General features: G+C 42.6%; 1 long non-coding RNA gene across 1 annotated transcript; it reads left to right on the forward strand.

Annotated features, from left to right (window-relative positions):
• The first annotated feature begins 9,697 nt into the window (after positions 1–9,697).
• LOC134459712 (uncharacterized) lies at positions 9,698–11,088 on the forward strand. The gene is made up of 5 exons (XR_010036864.1): positions 9,698–9,877; positions 10,381–10,438; positions 10,565–10,649; positions 10,741–10,826; positions 10,992–11,088. It is a non-coding gene; the product is annotated as an uncharacterized LOC134459712 (long non-coding RNA).
• The last annotated feature ends 8,201 nt before the right edge of the window (positions 11,089–19,289 follow it).

A 19,289-nucleotide genomic window follows, 5' to 3' on the forward strand; every position in this document is an offset into this window, starting at 1 on the left:
AAAATAATCAAATACAAACATATGCTTCTGTTCATGGAAAAGGACAGAAAAGGGTCTACATTTGTTGTATTTATTGTATTTTAGCTTTAAAAGTTGACAGTCGGCTTGTATTTATCAATGATGTAAGAGCGGCCGTCCACGGCCGCTATGGGGAGTTACAGCACGGCCGTTCGCGGCCGCTATGGGGTAAAGAGGGTTAAAGGAAATACATCTGATGGACCACTAACTGTGTTGTTACATGATCAAACTACAGAGAATGTGAGGGAGCTGCAGTTGCTGAATGAGGAGGACGCTGGTGATCTGTCTGAGGAGGGAGCAGATGGGATGTGCCCCCTGTTGGGTAAAGTTAAAACTACCTTCACAAAGGTTAAAAATACAGGCCTGGCTAATTATAAACAAGGACTGAGTGCCATACAGGACAGAGTCCAGAAAATAAGAGGATATAGGCCTAGACTCTTAAAGTCAATCCTGCCACTTATAGTGAAAGGGGATCGTCCTTCGTATGTTCCCTGGGGGCATAGCGATGTTATTGGGTTGGCTAACCGCTTGCCGGCACTCCATGATGGCGCTAGTACATGGATTTCCAAATTTGAGGACTTTACTCTGGGGCAGACACTCGCATTAGGCGATGTGAAATATCTACTCAGCACCCTTATAGGCAAGGACGCACTCACAAATGTCCTTGAAAAGAAGGGTTTGGGGTGGATGGTTACTGAGCCAGCATCGGATCATCTGAGTTTTTTTTACTTTCGTACTGACTTATGGTCTGCACTACGGGAGGTGTACCCCATACGGTGTACGCCCAGCACACTGGTCCTGGAGACGATCAAGGTGGAGGATAACCCTGCTGCATTCGTGGAACGGGCTGCCTCCACCTGGAAGTGCCGACTGGATCAGGACCCTGACAGTAATGAACTTATGAAAGAACTGTTTAGACATGCTGTGCTTACTGCTTTACCAGAGACAGTCAGAGACAGCCTGAACAGTGACTGGAGGCTGGCTGTCATGACGAAGGAAGAATTCATCCAGGCTGTGACACACCATGTGAACTGGTACCGAAAGGCCGTGGAAAAGAAGGACTCACAGCTGGAGGAAGCCAAGAGAAAAATCACCATGAGTCAAGCAGATGGACTTAAAGGTACAAAAAAACAAGCTCCTGTGACTCAATCTGATTTGCAGGAACCAGCAGTGCCTGCGGGCCCACCATTTCCCCGTCAGGTGACGTCCTCATCCTACTACACGCTGCAAATGTCCAGGGCCCAGTTCCGACCATGGAGAGGTGCCGGATATGCGACCAGGATGCCGAGAGGGCGAGCCCGTATGAGAGGGATGCCACCACCCCGATGCTGGAACTGTGGCCAGACTGACCATTTTGCCAGTGCATGCCCCGGGTATGGATCCTCAATGGCGCCATCTCGTGGTGATTGGGTGAGTTACAGCTTCAACCCACAGCAGAGCTATGCACCCCCCCACCAAGGCCCTGTGAATTTTGACCCCACAGGGCAACTCTGACTAGACTCGGATGATTGCATAAAACAACTCCCATTGCTTACCAGGGGAGCGGATGAAGAACCTTATATGAGGGTTACTGTGCATAACCATACACTCTTACTGATGCTGGATACTGGGGCTACCTATTCCTGCATCAATCCCGATGCAATCCCTGACCTCCCTCTTGACCAGACAGGCAAATTTGCACGAACCATAGGGTTCAATGGAAAGATCCAGATAGTCCCATTCAGCGCTCCTGTGACAATCCAAATTAAGCAGAAATGCATTACAATGCCGATTTTGTTAAGCGAGACATCACCTGTTAATCTTTTAGGACGTGATGCTCTCTGCCGTTTAGGATTTTAAAAATTGTAAAATTAATAAAATTGTTTGCACCCCACGTGGAATCTCGGTAGAAGAATTTTCTGGCCAGATGATGCTCTCCACATCTGAACCAATTTCTATTGACCCACCCCAGTCTTCGCAGGTTTACTGGCTGTCGTGTTTTGATTCATATTGGGATGAGTCGAGATGGCAGAGGTGGCAGACTGTCATTTGTGACCATAATCCTTTTCTGACCCCTCCAAGATATCCTCTACATTGCACATTTAAGGTTGATCCTATGTCCAATGAAGAAATTGAGGATACATGGCGAACAAACTTTGATGCACAACAATGCTACCCCGTGTTGGCAGGCGATCTCATAGTGGGCAAAGAAGGCGTCGGTGTGTTTGTTTCATTTTTTGATAATCCAGACATCACGGAACAATTTTGCATGATATACTCTGTACCCCATGTTGTCCTTGCCATAGGTACTAATTACAGGACGCGGCATGTGGGTGACATGATGAAACGTGCGTCACTTGTTAATTTTCTGCCTGTTGACCACGGAAAACATTTCATTTCGTCTGACAAATCCTTGCTGAAGCTACCGGGGAGTGATAAGTTTTCGGCTCAACCCCGAATTATTCAGATGCCTCATGATAACCAAAAATCACCGGCCCCAGAGTTTTGACACTGAATACGTAACAGATTGCCCATTTGGTAACGCGTTCTGTTTGTTTGGCAAATTCCCTGGGGTTGGATATCGGTGTTGGAGGAAAGTATGGCATACACCCATTAATCAGCTTGAACAGTGGAGGCTGTTGTGTGACAAACCTTTTAATCCATGGAAAATGTTAATTCAAACAGAGGGACTTGACAGCTCTAAAGATTTGTTATTAAAACAAGTCCCTGAATTCGTCTGGTCTAAGAACGAGAGCGATATTGGTCTCGTGAAGTCAGCAAATCCCGTCGAATTGTTGGTAAAACCCGGGGCGGTGTTGCCTTTCCATAGACCATATCCTGTTTCACCGGAAGCGGCAGTAGGGCTACAGACCATTGTCGCTGACTTACTGAAAGCCGGCGTAATCGAACCTGTACACAGACCACGCGCTAATTCACCCATTTTCGCCATTCGAAAGGCAGACGGTGTGCGTTGGCGTATGTTACATGACTTACGTGGGTTAAATAACGTTTTAATGGACGCAGAAAATATTGTTCCATCTCCACACTCTCTGTTAACCAATATTCCCCCAGAGGCTAAAGTGTTTTCAGTGTGTGACTGCTGCATTCTATTCTGTTCCTTTAGCAGACAATAGTAAGGATTTGTGTGCTAATTAGTACGGCAATCAGTATTTCCAGTTTAAGCGGTTGCCCATGGGACTGAAAATTTCACCAACTGCTTTCACCCATGTTCTTCGGGAGGATCTACGACATTTGTCATGTAAGTCTACTATTTTAATGTACGTAGACGATTTAATTGTGTGTTCCCCTGATGTACATACTTGTGAGAAGGACACGGTGATGTTATTGAAAGCATTGGCTGAAGGAGGCCATAAAGTGTCCCGAGTCAAATTACAGTTCGTTGAGACACAGGTCACTTATCTTGGCCGTGTTATTTCCCACGGGAAACGGGCTATTGCTCCGGATCAAATTGCCGCCATCATTAATGTCCCAAAGCCAGTAACTGTTAAACATTTGATGACATTTATTGGTTTAATCGGCTTCAGTAGTGATTTGATCGACTGCTATGAGTACAAAATCGCTCCCTTGCGGGCTATGATCGCTATGACCGGAACAGGAAGTTTGAAGAATCGATTAACATGGACACTGGATGGCTTGGAATCATTTGATATGATATTAAGGGAGTTGCAAACAGCTCCAGCTCTGGTCCTGCCAAATTATGACCTACAATTTCACTTGTATGTTACCGTTAAAAAGGAGGAGCAGCGTCCAGCATACATGACGGCGATTTTGACTCAGTTACAATGTGTCGGAAAATCAAAACAAGCCATCGCTTACTATTGTTCCAAATTGGATGACGTTGCTCAGGGTTTCCCACCTTGTTACCAGGGCCTTGAGGCCGTTTACATGGCATACACCAAGGCTGTTTCAGTAACTATGGGATGGCCTATTGTTGTGTATACGTCACATGCAATTTCACAGTTGGTAGACAAAGGACGTTTTTGCCTCACACCGCAACGACAGCTGAAATATTATGACTTGTCATTTTGTCCTGATGTCACCATTAAAGCATGTGACCAGGCTACAAATCCAGCGGACAGGATCCCTCTAGATTATGAAGGAGAATCTCATGAGTGTGTTGCAGATTCTTTGATTTTCTCCAAACTAAGACCTGATTTGGAAAGTGAACCTCTTAGCACTGGAAAAGTGTTTTTTGTGGACGGCTCTAGTCACAGTTTTAACAATAAAACATGTGCTGAGTTTGGGGTTGTACAGCTCGTTGCACCTGTAACGTTCCAAACAGAGAAGTGTGTGCCTTGCAAGCAGCCATGTTCCGCACAACTCGCTGAACTGAAGGCGCTTACGGAGGCCTGTCTGCTGGCGGCCGACCAAGAAGCTACCATTTACACAGACAGCTCGTATGCACATAATGTTTGTCATGTACATGGGGCCCAATGGAAACAACGCGGGTTTAGAAAATCAGACGGGTCACCTATTCAGCATCTAGGACAAATTCAGTTGTTACTCTCTGCTATGATGACACCTAAACGGTTGGCGATCTGTAAATGTCGTGCTCACAAAAAGGGTGATGATTTGATTACACAGGGAAATGCCCATGCGGGCGAGGTCGCCAAAGCAGCAGCTCTTCAAGCCAGAGACTTGTGTCCTCCCGATTCTCAAGAACATGTCTTATCTGAATATGTGCCTGATTGCTGTTCTCTGTTTACAGGTCGACAGTTGTCTAACTTTTCGAAGACAATTTCCCAGCAGGAATGTCAGGACATTGTGATGTGTCCATTCAAGTGTCCTTATGAAGAGGCTGCTGGATGTAAATGGTGTAGTTTGCATAATGTTGCAGGCCATTATCATTTTCATGAACCGTTGTGTTGTGCCTTATGTCAGAGGGAAGGCTGCCCGGAGTGTTGGAATCGGGTGTGCGAGCCTCTGCGCCTGCATTGGATGAGGTCATCCGCCTCCAACAGGTGGCATCTGTTGCCGAAAAGACCGTGTGGCAGGAGAGAGGAGCGGTTTTGGGCCCAGATGGGGTGTGGCGTAATCATGAAGGTTATATGGTTGCTCCTTTGACTTTGCTCCACATGCTCATTTCTGGCGCGCATGATCTTGATCATGCGGCAGGGGGGGAGATCAAGAGAAAAATCCTGAAATCAGGATTCTGGTCACCCAATCTCAGAGAAGTAATTGATCATGTGTTGCAAAGATGTCACACTTGTAGCATTCATAACATAAGGAAAGGCATACCCACAAGCCCACTGGGAGGAGTTCCAGTCCCTGAAGGACCTTTCAAGCATGTTGTCATTGACTATATTGATATGATTAAACCTGTAAAGCGTTACCGTTATGTGTTGACTGTGATCTGCAGGTTCTCCAGGTGGTTGGAGGCATGTGAAAGTCCTGAACAGAATGAAGCAACAGTGATTAAATTCTTTACAAGGGACCTGATCCCCCGTTTTGGCGTCCCTGAGGTCGTGGCCGCAGATAACACTTTCACCGCCAAAACATGGTCCAAAATTGCACAAGCATTGGGTATTAAACAGAAGTTTGGCAGTGTCTACCATCCCCAGAGTCAGGGAATGGTAGAAAGGGCGAATGGTACATTGAAAAACAAAATTGCCAAAATTTGTGCCAGTACCAGCTTAAACTGGTTGGATGCCTTGCCTGTTGCTTTAATGCACATACGTTCACAGGAAAACCGGATCACACACTTGTCTCCTGCAGAGATGCTTTTCGGTCGACCTATGCCAGCACCGCGGATACGTGGTACGGGGAGAAGTCCTCCGCTGGACCAGCTGAAGCTGGAAATAAAGCATTATCTGGAACAATTAACTAACATTCATTCTTTGATTCATGAACAGGAGGTGAGACAAGAAAAACACAAGGATGTGGAGAAGGAGAAACCTGTAAATGTGGGGGATTGGGTGTACATTAAAGTGGCTAAACGAACTTGTTTACAGCCGCGAGCGGAAGGACCATATGAAGTAGTGCAGGCTACACCCTCTGCTGCTCGAGTGAAGGGATCGAAAACGTGGTATCATTTGAATCTATGTTTCAGGGCACCAGCTCCTCGGAGGGAGGACTCGGACGACGTTCCAAAGCTACCTGAGGTGACCGGGTCCGACAGTCTGGTGAAAAATGACAACCAGAAAAGGTCGAGGTCGCCCTCTAGGGAGGGAGAGCACGATTCAGGTCATCAAGATGGAAGGATGGATGATGGTGTTCGGAGTCCTGATGGCTCTGGTGATAGTGGCGTGCCTGTTCCTGCTCTTTCCCCTTCTCTCCCTTCACATAGAAAAGTGGATGATGGAGAAACACAGGTTGGAGATGCAGGTGAAGTTGGAACAGCAGATGGTGAGGCATCCAGAACACCCTCTGGTTCCTCCGATACAGAGAGGGGAGCAACCGTGCCAACTCACTCCAGTAAGCCAGGAGAAGATAGTTATTTTCTTGCCACACCCTGTGCCTCCGCTGCCACAGACGGAGGAGGCGTCTCTACCACCCCGGTCCATCCATGGATCACAGGTGTCCCACTCGACCCCCACACCTTACACAACAACCAAGAGAAAACCATCCTCTACCCCTACTCCACCCCCTACCACACGCCCAGTGATACCCACAACAATCCCCACAACAGCACCCACCACGGCACACACCACTAAAGCCCCCATAACGGTCCCTATAGAACCCCTTGAGGTACCTCTGACAACACTCCTCCCATCAACCACAGTCGTTAAGACGGTTAATGACAACGATAAGTCAGAGAGTATAGATGACACTGTACGTGTTGACAAAGTTGCCGATCATTCATCTGAGGGCACAAGCCCTATTGAAAGTCATTCATCTCCCTTATGGATAGCCAGACGAACTAGATGCGTGTTGGCTATTATATTGGAAAATCTAGGACCTATTACACTTCCCTCGTCTAAACTAGGCTCTGAAGATCCAGCCACAGTAACTTGTTCAGTTGGTGTAACGATTCGGAGTAATCCAGAATTCTTATACACAGTTGAAGTGGGTACTAAGAACGCTCAGGATATTCACCTTTGGCATAGTCCTGGCCGTGGGCATGATTGTTATAAGGAATCTCTAATCTTTCTGAAATCATTTAAACTTTATGTTACCTGTCAAACGGATAAATGCTGGACTGCTGATTATAGTATAACTAGAGAAGAGGTCCCTGACTTTCATTTGGGAAGCCGTGCTTGGATTGGGTCTGATGACTGGACTGGAAAACCTATAACTTGTTCTTTAGCTTTGTTTGTTCAAACTTTAGACTTCGGAGCCCAGGGGCGGAGTGGCCCACCTTTTCCCACCGGGAGAATTTTCCCCTTGGCGAACCCTCTTTAAAAAAAAAAAAAAACGAAAAAACAAAAAACAAAAAACAAAGCGAACAACATGGTTTCCTAACCAAAAAGACAAAAGCCACGAAATCTGCAGTCGTACTACATGTGGACATTAGTGTTGTCAAAATATCAACCTGAAAGGAGAATTGTAGCCTACACCTTGATGAAATGCACAGCCAGTGGTGTAGTCTACGTAAAACGCAGGTATACGCACCCATTTCAAAATTTCAGGGATTACAGTATACCCACTTAAAATTGATTGATCCATTATTTACAATAGCACAAATATATATAGTAGACTATACACACATCAAAAAATGCTCAAATATACAGTATACCCACTTCAAAAAGTAGACTACACCACTGGAGCCATCATCACAGTCCAAAGCATTCATAGGCCTACTAGGTTAGGCTACATCACGCTACTGTTCCATGCAAATGTGCACTCCACTGTCATTTTGACAGTTTGAAATTGAAATATCGTTTAAGGAAGACAGGATGAGCATGGGCACAAAGTTTTGAGTGTGGGGATTTTTAGAAGAGTAGGCTTACAAAATATAGTATAGTAGCCTATAGCTTACAAAAAGTCTGTCTACATTGTGCAATAAACCCACCATGCAGCAAATAAGCCAAACCTAGCTACTTCAAACCACAACCATAAGCCTACCTTAAAACGCTGTCTTCGTCGCAGCAAATGTCTTTGTTTCTTGCAATCACTCTACTTTAATCCACAGCTTAGCCTACACACCCAGCACTGGTCACATCAGAATCTTGTGTGGTAATTATTTTGTTCCATTTCTTCAGACATAGGCTACATCCTAAATGTACCACATATAAATATATGTATGATAATAATATTATTTCGACTATAAGGAGATATACTGGTAGGTCTAACAAATCAAAACAAAACCCAAAACCCTGTTAGGTGCAGTTCTCTTCCTTACCACTTGGTGGAGTCTGTTCGTAACCCAAGTCAATAACCACAGAGCAAGTGAATCTGGACTGGAAAGACTGTAAACTGTAACAGTCGTGTGGAAATCGGAAAATAAATCATAATTTATTAATATTTCCATCCTTTGGTAACCAATATACATATCACAGGTTCTTCAAATACTGAAAACGAAACTGTGTTACTAAGATCTTGTAAACTTCCGCGATCTACGGTGTATGAAAATTATCAGTAGAGAAGGGGTGTGGCCAGTTTACTGTTTGACACCGTCAGTGAGGTATTGCCGTCTGGTAAACGGTATAAATACTGGCTAGTCAGCGGAGGGAACATTCAGGGATGTAGAAAGTGGGAAGTCAGTGCTCATAAATAAAATCTGTTAACTTCAGGGCCGGCTAAGGACGCATTGCCCACGGCCGCGGCCCACTGGGACAAGTCCCCGATCTCCCGACGGCCACTCCACGCCTGTCGGAGCCCGCCGGAGGAGGAGAGATCTCACTGCAGATATTGAGGGTAGGTGGTGGGCCCAGTCTCATATCTTGTCAGTTCGTTGGTGTTAACGAGTGGCAACTTCATTTTTGCTTATATAACCCCCTGACAACCCATTAATCAATATTTTGGCTGTTGCCATCCTCAAAACTTGCACATTGATTTATAAAAATGACAACAAAAACTAGCCGACCGAGTGACGTCACGTCAATGCAAAGTCAACGAGGCAGAATACAGCTAGCGCCACCAATTATAGTGAAGAGCTTGAGGAGGAATATTTTCTTATTAATTTGTTTATTATTCTAGCTAAATATAACTTTCACAAATGCAAATTTAACAAAACGAGGCCTTCTTTTGTTTACTTTTTAACCCTCAGAACTCCAGCGGCACGGATCCGTGCCGCTTTTGACATGTTGAACATTGACGTAATTAAAACAAAAACATCACATAACTGGAAGTCCAACCCATGTTTTATGAAAACTAGACATCTCAACCATCATTTTGATACCTCATATGTGTGGGTATCTGCTATACAACTAACAGAGACATTGTTTTTAAAAACGTGTTTTAATATTTTGTTTACTTTGACCGGAATGCTGTTGGAATGACGCAACTTTGAAGTCGCGGCAAAAATACTGTTCGATCATGATCATTTTTCTCCGTCAAAATAACAGAAAATAACCAGCGGAAAATATAATTAACTTTGTAACTATGGTTTTCATTGGTTTTAGAAATCTCTGATCTCTAAAATACAGGGATAAAACATTCAAATAAACCAGGAAGTGGTCGATCGACCGGATGTTGTTTTGTGATCAGTGTTGCGTTTCCAGGGAGCACAGTAAACATGGGGAAGTGGTAGTGGCATATTTTGTCGTGTTCACGGTTTATATTGCTGGAAATATATTGAAGGAAAATTACAAGAAGAGTCGTCATTTCAAGGTGTTTCACGGACGTATTGGTATGTGGATGTTGACAATGTCGGACGACATCAAAGTTGACACGAGAAGTTGGAGTGAAGATGAGACGAGCCTGCGACCTGCCTACTCTTGCTGCTATGCTGCTGCCGCTGCTGTTGCATCCATAGAAAGTAAGTTTGGCTGATAAAATGTTTTGATATTTGTTGAACAGACATGCAATTGCCTGCAATTGTACCTTCATATTTGAAAAATGAATCCCTGACGCTTGGAAGATATACAATCTCATGCACATCGTAGCTAATTAGGTGGATGCCAAATGTAAACAGAGGGGGTGTGCACACTCATGAGTGACAGTCACGTTGAGTTTTGTAGAAGTAGGCAAATAGATGTGAGATTGGCATATTACTAACGGTGTTGGACTGTAGTTTATTTTCTTGAGGTCTTTGTAGTGGGTCCTGTTGTTTTTTATGTTTGGAAGAGGTTATATTAGCCTGATTTCTGAAATGACTGCATGGGATGACTTCCTATGCTTTCTTACAGTAGCCTAGGCCTAGGCTCCTGACCTCAGAAATAATTCATGGCGTTGTGAATCTCTTTATGTATTTTTTTGCACTCCTGTAGTAATTTACTGTCATGAAAGCTAGATTGTGACTTAACTTTTTTCCTCTCTCAGTTGGCTGTTACAGATTTACTGACCAGATAAAGGAAGTTCCCGCTGATGCAGACCCAGAGTAAGTAGCTGGCATTGTTTCATGTGTTTAGGGCTATGCCAGGTTTGACACAATATTTGCATTTAGTGATATTTAATATTTTTGTGACATTTAATCTCATCTAAATCTCATCATGTTTTTGAACAGTGTTGGGTACCCAGCCACCTATGCACGTTGACACAGCCAGCAGCGGGCACCTATTGGGATGGACCCAGCAGGATGACCCAATAGGGTGAGATGCTGAGCTAATGTCACTCATATATATTGTAGATTATTGTCTTAGGTGTGTGGGAAATAATTAAATGTTTGTTTACATTGTACAGATGAAATTTCAGCCCACTCACTGTTGACACCAGTGACACACAGATTGACCAGATCTCATGGAAGTACCCCCTGAATCAGACCCAGTGTAAGTATACATGCTGGCACGGTTTTGTTTATTTAGGCTATGCACTGTTTCATGTGCTTAGGCTATGCCAGGTTTAACACAGTATTTGCTTTTAGTGATAAACAGCCTAATTCATATTTTGTGTAATATTTATTCTCATTTAAATCTCATCATGTTTTTGAACAGCGTTGGGTAGCCACCCTTGCACGTTGACACAGCCAGCAGCGAGCACCCAGGGCGATGGACGCAGGAGTGGAGGATTGCCCAATAGGGTGAGTTGCTAAGCTAATGTCACACACATATAGATAATTGTTTTAGGTGTATGGAAAATAATTAAACATATATATATTTAAATTGTACAGATGCAAATTCAGCCCACTCACTGACACCAATGAGGGAACAAGAAAGGCTAGGCAACCCCATCTTTTGACAACGGTCTCCACCAGTCTATTTCTAAAAATGTCAACAATACATCTGCTATATAACAATTAATTCTTTTAAAAGATTATATGAGACATTTCAAATGCTTTTTTAAGCAAATGCTTATTTATCCTTTCTATCTGTAAATAATCTTGAACATATACAGAATGTATGTCAACCAAACTGCATGAATTGCATAATCACAAAATTGCATTATTTCAAAAGCGCCTATGAGTGTATGGCTACTTTATGACAGGATTGCATATTTGTGAATATTTTATTGTAAATTTTAATGGGATTTTGTCCAAAGAAGTGCTTATTAGTCTTTTGGTTTCTAAATAACCCCAAACATTTTTGTTAGACTGTGTAACAGCCCCTCCTACCACATGAATGGCCTGTCTCAAATTCAAAAACGCCTATAATATATAGCTGCTATATGATAATATATGTTTGATTTATAGGATTATATTGGTCATTTCAATGGAATGTGTTAAAATATATGCTTATTGATCAGTTTAATGTGAAAGTTGTCCTGAATGTGTGTGTTTGGGTGTATCATAGTCCTCTACTCTCATGAGTTACACAGCAAACACCATAAAATCGCCTATATTGTACTGCACTATAGTGGCAATATTTTTTTGTTGCCTTGTAGATAATCACATGTGATTTCATTTGTTACAGAACATATGTGTTTACAATCTTAGCCAATAAAAAGGTTTTAATCTGTATGTTTGGTATTGTTCATACTCATTTATTGTGAAAAAACTAAATCGGATTTTTGTATTTTTTCATTATTTTTACTCTGTCATGTTTATACAGTAGGTTAAAATAAGATGAGATGTACTCCATCACATTGCCTAGCTGAGTAAAATGATATAAAACACTTGATAGTACACCTCCCTGAAGCCCTCATACATGTATTCAAAGACAGATATGCGAAAAGTCACCAAAAACGCTTGGAGTTCTAAGGGTTAAAAGATGTGGACTTTTATTTTAAAACAATATGTGCCGCTCCAAACAAAAAAGCAATCAAAACTGTAAACTTATGTAAAAAATTCAAAATTGTGTACTAGATGTGTATATTTGTTCTGTCTCATACCCCTGGCGTAGATGTTTCGTTTCCCTGTCTGTTTCTATGTCTCTGTACTTGTCTGTTTTCTAATAGTAATAAAAAAAATAAAAAATAAAAAAAAAGAATACAGCTAGCGCGTGCATGCTACCCGGAAGCGTCAGATTTCATGGCAAAAAGTGACAAGTTGGGGGGTAAGTGGGCTCACTTGTTGTGTACATGCAAAAAAATAATATTTTTCTCAAACTTTCAGGAGTGCTCTTTTTCGCTGTTAGTGTTCGACTGTCTGACCATCATTGGGCAACGAGAGATAAATGTCAAAAAGATGACAGGTCTGTTCCCTCTCAAAGCAATAGAACAATGAGGTGACGGGGGTAGATCAATTCGCCAAAATTGAGAGCAATGAGGTGACGGGGGTAGATCAATTCGCCAAAAAACTACGTGTCAGTAAAGAAATGCAAGCTGTGTTATTTTTTCCAGTAACAGGAAAATGGTCAGGAATGAAATGCCTACGTTGTTTCAATGATTAGGTGAATTATCTGCCTATGAAAAAAAGCCCGATATGCGGATAAATATTCCCTTTTCAACTTTGAGGGGCGGAGACTTCCCATTGACTGTGCATTATGTGACGTCACCCCCAGTCTTTTTTATTTTCGTTATTTTTTTAAGATCAACGTGCAACTTTTCAGCGTGGCAACAGCCAGAATATTGCTTTGCATATTGTCAGGAGGTCATATTAGAAAAATCAAGTTGCCACTCGAGAGTGAGAACGAAACTCATTTTCTAAAGGAGCTACGAAATCTAGCCCACCGTCTAGGGGGATATACCTGAGGAGGCGGAAGGCAACAGTTGGTATGAGTGGGCCAGGTACACTGCCGGGTCATATCCTTCTCAGGAAGAGTGCTATGTGTGTGCTCAGGCACGGCCACCCATGATCATTATCCCTGCTCCTTACAGGTATGATGATGCTGTGTTGTATTATGACAAGGTTTGTAAAGAATGTTCCCCAGAGAAGGATGTCTGTAGTTATGAATTGGATAGCGTAAAAAAGTGTGTGGAAGAGCAACCGGTCAGCCCTTTTGAATGCGTGATAAGTTTAGGCACAAGGGACTTTGTGGATCGGCGATATCAGGAGGTGCGAACCATGAGTCATTATGAATCTTTTAAAACTGACACTTGTGGTGAGCTACAAAAGTGGCCGGAGACGAATCCTGAAGTAATACCGAGGTACTCCATTGGGGAGGGTATGGATTTTGATTGCTTTTCACGTGATGGTGCAGAGGATTTGGGTAAGTTTACTGGGGAATGTAAATCTATTTGGGATATTAGTAAGTATTATCGGAACATGCAAATTATGACGTACACTGATGATGAGCGTCGTTTGATGGCTGCTAAATATCGTTTTAAGGCTTTTTTGTATCCCTGGGCCATGCTTAGTCATCATAATGTTTCTTTAGCTGATGTTTGGTGGGCCTGTGGGCCCAAACATGGCCTTCGTAATACTTTACCTAAGGACTGGGGCGGCCTATGTGCCAGAGTTACAGCTATGCAAGAAGCCGCGGTCCTGTCTGTAGTACCAAAGAGCACTCTAACCAATGATTTTCCATTTGAAGGCAAGGTGGGAAAGTCTAGAAGGGCCCGAGCTGTCATCCAGCCTTACACACCTGACCCTCGCGTGTAGGGTAGACTGAGTACAGTTGAGTACAGGGTACAGTTTAGACAAACCAAATATCTCTGGATAACAACATGACTCTAATCTAATTTTTGCTGTGAACATGCGCATCGATATCCTCCTTGATCATGGGAAATTTGAAACCAGCACAGAACGCAGATCCAAAGATATTGGGAAAATGCTGTTTTCGACAGGTCAGATTTACCTCACCAGGTTCCTTCAAAAATGATTATCTAAGGACCATTAGTTATCCTCTTGATATAAGTTACATGATTGCAAGCCATGATATGTGCTCTAAAAGCAGACATAGTTCCTGACATCATAACAGTTAAATCCATTTTAATATCTTTATCAATGTGTTATCTGGTCAGAAGGGTACAGTTGAGACGCTAGCCTGTAGTGCTAATTTCACAATGTAAAACCAACGTAAAGTTGCTAATGGGTACAGTTGAGTACAGTATTTTGCTATCGGCCATGCTATTAGCGCCCATGGGTTACCTCCCATTGATTAGAATGATGTCTCAACTGTACTCTGCTATGTCTCAACTGTACCCCACCGTTTTTTAATTACATAAACATTAAACATCCTAGAGATATAATTCCTTGATTATATATTTGCCCACATCCTGAAAATATATTCTGTCCCAAATAACTTTCTTTTTAGGACCTTTTAATGGTCTAATTTATGCGTGGAAGGGGACAAAAAAAAGTGTACCCAACTGTACTCAATCTACCCTACTTGGATCCGATTGGACAACCAAGAGGGATTCCTCCTCAATACAAACTACGCAGTGAGATCGCAGCCGGATTCGAGGCTCTCATTCCTACGATTGGAGTGTCCAAATTATGGGAGGTATCTAACTATTTGTACTATAATCAGCAGCGATTTTTGAATTACTCCATTAAAGCATTGGGGGCATTGGGACAACAATTAGATGCTACTTCTAAGACCGCCCGTGAAAATCGATTGGCTTTAGATTTTTTATTAGCCAAACAGGGGGGGCTGTGTGCTATACACATAGGCCCATCGTGTTGCACTTTTATCCCAATGAATACAGCAGAAAATGGATCGTTTTCTAATGCCATGAAGCAACTCCAAGATCTGAGCGTTGAGAGCTGTCCGAGAATAGTGGACGAGATGCTTGGTTGGACCAATCGGTAGAACATTGGATCAAAACGACCTTAGGCCCCTTTAGTGCCATGTTTACTAAGGTAGCTGTCTTGGTAGGTGGAGTGTTGTTGGTTGTCTCTCTTTTGTTCTGCTGTCTAGTTCCCTGTCTTAAGTCCCTAGTTGTCAACATATCTGCACGACAATTGAGCACACAAATGGCCCTACATGGAGTAATGGAGGTTGACGAGGATGAGGAGGACCTCATCGAGTTGAAAGCAACAGCACCACTGGCTCCTGAGGACTTCCTCCAGAGGGCGGCTCTGGAAATTCTGGGGCCTCAAGTGTCTCAGGGAGCAGGTCCCGCCAAGGGAGGAATATAGGTGTTTTTCCAGGAAAAAGCTACGTGGGATATTGTTCACCTCCCCTGCCCAGACAAGCATGGTCTCAACAACAAGGAAAAAGAACTGTGAGCGACAACAGACCATGCGGGACCGGCCACATCGAGGTGCTAGTAACCTCGGCCTTGTCCCCAGCTCTTTTGAGGGTAAAAATGCCCGGGAGCTTAACAGCCTGGCAGGGGGGGAATGGAGGAGCGCAGGATGACACGCCGGACCGGAAGAAGGGAATTTCGACTGTTTTACTTGTATGAAAATGTGATGTTGCATTTTGTTTTAGACATCGAGGGGGAGCCTCATCAAAACATGATCATACATACTCGAGTAAAATTACACATAGAATCCATTCAACACTTGCATTAAATACATATTAACATAAATTACCCATTCCATGTGTTGCCTACATGCATCCATACATCTACATAATTGCATGGAAAGGCTTTGCAGGTGAAGGAGGTGAAGAACATGTTCGTGATATCAAATTTGAAGAGTAAGGTTAATGCATGGATTTATATAAATTTATAAATATGGTTTGTTGATTTGAAGTAACTTAAGTCGGATACAGGTCGGACTGTACCTATTTGCCTTGGTAAGGAATTAGTTCTTGCCAATGATATGTGTGTATTAGGAATTTGAATGTGTGTGTATTGGATTGTCACTGCTTGTGTGGGAGTGCCCCACCAAGACGTCTGCAAAACATATTAATGTAACATGCCTTGAAGATATTACATATTGAGGATGAATCTGTAAAGGGAGGACTATGTAGTAATTTTGTTATATTTAATTAATATGTTTTGTGTGAGATAAGGTTAGAACATAGATGTGTGTGTGTGTTTGTAACTATCTTGAATTTAACTTGAATAGGTTAAAGCAGAGCATTTGAGCATTTCCTTCCTTTTCTCTTGTCTGTCGTCCTTCTGTTCTTTTCTGCTGTCTTTCTTCACTTTCATCCTTCTTTTTCTCCTGTGTGCCTTCCTATCTTTTCTCCTGTCTTTCTTCCTGTCTTTCTTCCTTCCGTTTCTCCTGTCTGTCTTCCTTCCTATTCTCTCGTCTTCCTTCCTTTTCTCCTGACTGCCGACCCTTCACCAGAATAAATAGGGAACACAATTAAAATTTGACACAAATGTCACTGTATTTATGCATTTTGAAACATATATTTTTTAAAAATATATATATATTTTAAAATTATACAAAATTTGAAAATTAAAAAAAGAAAAAGAGAAAAAAAGATAAGATTTAAGTTTCTATTCCAAAAGAACAAGAATCAGAGTGGCGCACATGGTAGGACACTGGAATGAAGCTGGGGAACATACGGCCACAAGCGAGGGGGAAGAAGGGGGAAGAAGGGGGGAGAAGAAAAAGGAGGAAAAGAAAGGGAAAAAGGGAGAAAGGAAGAAAAAAGGGGGGCTGGTACAATGATTTGGTGTCATATCATGCTGTTTCATGCATTGTTAGATCTAGAAACAGTAGATCAAAACTTTTTGAAAATGTTGTGAAGATCAGCCGGGATTCGAAACGGGGAGGGTGAAAAATGGTGCGTTCAAGAACATCAGGTCTCTGAAACTGGCATTACCGTCTAAAGGAATAATGTTAATGTATGCATTCACTGTTTGTTTTATTTGTCCATAAGGCCTACAAATATCAGATAATGACATCTAAATGATCTGTGCCACTCAATGGACACAAACAAATGTGCAGCAATGCATTTTGAATATTTTGTTATTACAAGGTTACATGTTTTACAGTAGGGAAGGGAACGTTTTGGGATGTTCTTCCTTCATTTACCAAGGAATGGAATTATGGCACAATTTCATGTTGTATTTGGATGTTTGCATAGAAATATTATTTGCATTATTGAACTGAATGACATGAGTATGTCAATGCAACAGTATGTCATTTTTTGTTCTTCCTCCACCACTTACCTAAGCTGTGGAAATGTGAATCTCTCGTGCAAAAGGTTGCATCAAGGTCCATTACCACTTACATTCTGCAGTGTCCACCATATTTAGAGTTACTTCAAAGTATTCTTTACATTTATTTAACCAGTGTATGGAATTCAAGTGAATTGGGTGCAATTAATTCCATGAATAAAAAGATGGAGTTATGAAGTGAATGAATAGAATGGTCATAAAAGGCATTAAGTAGTAATGCAAAACTGTCCTCCTTTCAGGAACCCATTTCTCATCTCCCACTAAAGCATGCAATACAAGTTTCCATGTGTTTAGTAAAAACAACAAAGAGAAGGAACAGAGCAGAGGTGTAATTAAGTAGACATTTTATTTTTTTAACCATATTTAATGTTAACAAAAAAGCCAGCATCAGCTGACAATGGCAACTTTAATTCCTTCTTTAGAGTAGAGCAGAACATTTTCCATTTTCCATGAATCCTGAGGGAAAATAAGGTGTCCAGTACCATTCATATATAAAAACACTGACACACAGACACACACACACACACACCGCTGAGGTTGGTGATGAGAGAATAAGAGTGGTCCATCACATGTTTCATAGGTGTCTCAAAAAGTCACTGTGTATGGTCCAGACAGAGGAAAATCCGGGTCAAGTATCCATAGGCCATTTAAAAGAAAATAAGACATATGTTGCACCATTAAGAGATTATAAAAATCAGATAAATTCCCAATAATGACCCCGCCCAAAAAAAAACCCATTAACATTACAGAGACTATCCAACCTTTCAAATAGTCTGTGCTCATCACACAGTCTAATACCAACTGTCTCCACAAGCTGACAACAGTCCAGCCACAGGTGTACTGCTTGCATCCAAGATGCTACGGGTTGTGCTCTCCACAACTGATGTCTTTGAAGGCTTCTTTGGCATTTTAAAATGTCCACACAGGAGTTTGTCTTGGTGCCGTGCAGCATACAGCAACCCGCTTGTCACGTTCATCCAGTCTTTTCCAAAGGGCTACTATTTTGCCTTGTGATTAGTGAGGAAGAGATGTCTGATCCAGGAGCCCAAGCAAATATTCTGGAAGTCTGTCAATGTGCTGGTATTCAGGGACACTGGTATTCAACAGCCTAGTAAAATAATGTGGGGGGTGGGGGTGGGGGTGGGGCGGTGGGGATGACAATGTTATACATTTAATAGCATATTCATACTTCACTTTCTGAGGTGTCATAATTCAAATTAAATGTGTGCTGTAAGTACAACACTAGCACATGAACTTACATAGCTGTTACACTGTTTACTAAGTTGTACCTAATGAGGTAGCTAGACTGTGTTGTTATTAAAAACACTAAAAACCTAAAAAGCACACACCACAAACTTATTCCAACCAGCACAGAGTCAGCTGACCATAAGATAAGTGAACAGGTCAGATGAGTTAACTCTGTTGGAAGGAACTGTGTTCTTCTGTGTTCTTTGACACCTCTGTTTAGTTTCCATAACATTTCTATCCATTTTCACACTCCACACTTTTGCTTACCGTAGTTTTGTGCAATTCAGTAGGTCCAGTAGGCTGTATCCCTGCAACCCGCGAGGAGGAGGGACCAGCGGTGGTGGAGATGGTGCCAGGGTTGGAGTTAGTAGAGGTCGTGCCAGGGTCAGCAGTGATGGAGGTCGTGCCAGGGTCAGCAGTGTGGTTGAGGTCATGGAGGTCATGCCAGTGTTGGAGCTTGTGTCATGGGCAGCAGTGGAGGGTACAGGAGTAAAGTATGTGCCTGGGAGCTGTGCCAAGAGCCAAAGGTGTGCCTTATTGTGTCGTCATCAGGAGATGGTGGAGCCATATCAAGCACTGTGGGGTCAACGCCCTCCTCTTCCTCTGCGGCAGCCACTTCTACTTCATCGTGCTCTTCC

The sequence above is a fragment of the Engraulis encrasicolus genome, chromosome 2 (assembly GCF_034702125.1).
Source record: "Engraulis encrasicolus isolate BLACKSEA-1 chromosome 2, IST_EnEncr_1.0, whole genome shotgun sequence".
NCBI lineage: Eukaryota > Metazoa > Chordata > Actinopteri > Clupeiformes > Engraulidae > Engraulis > Engraulis encrasicolus.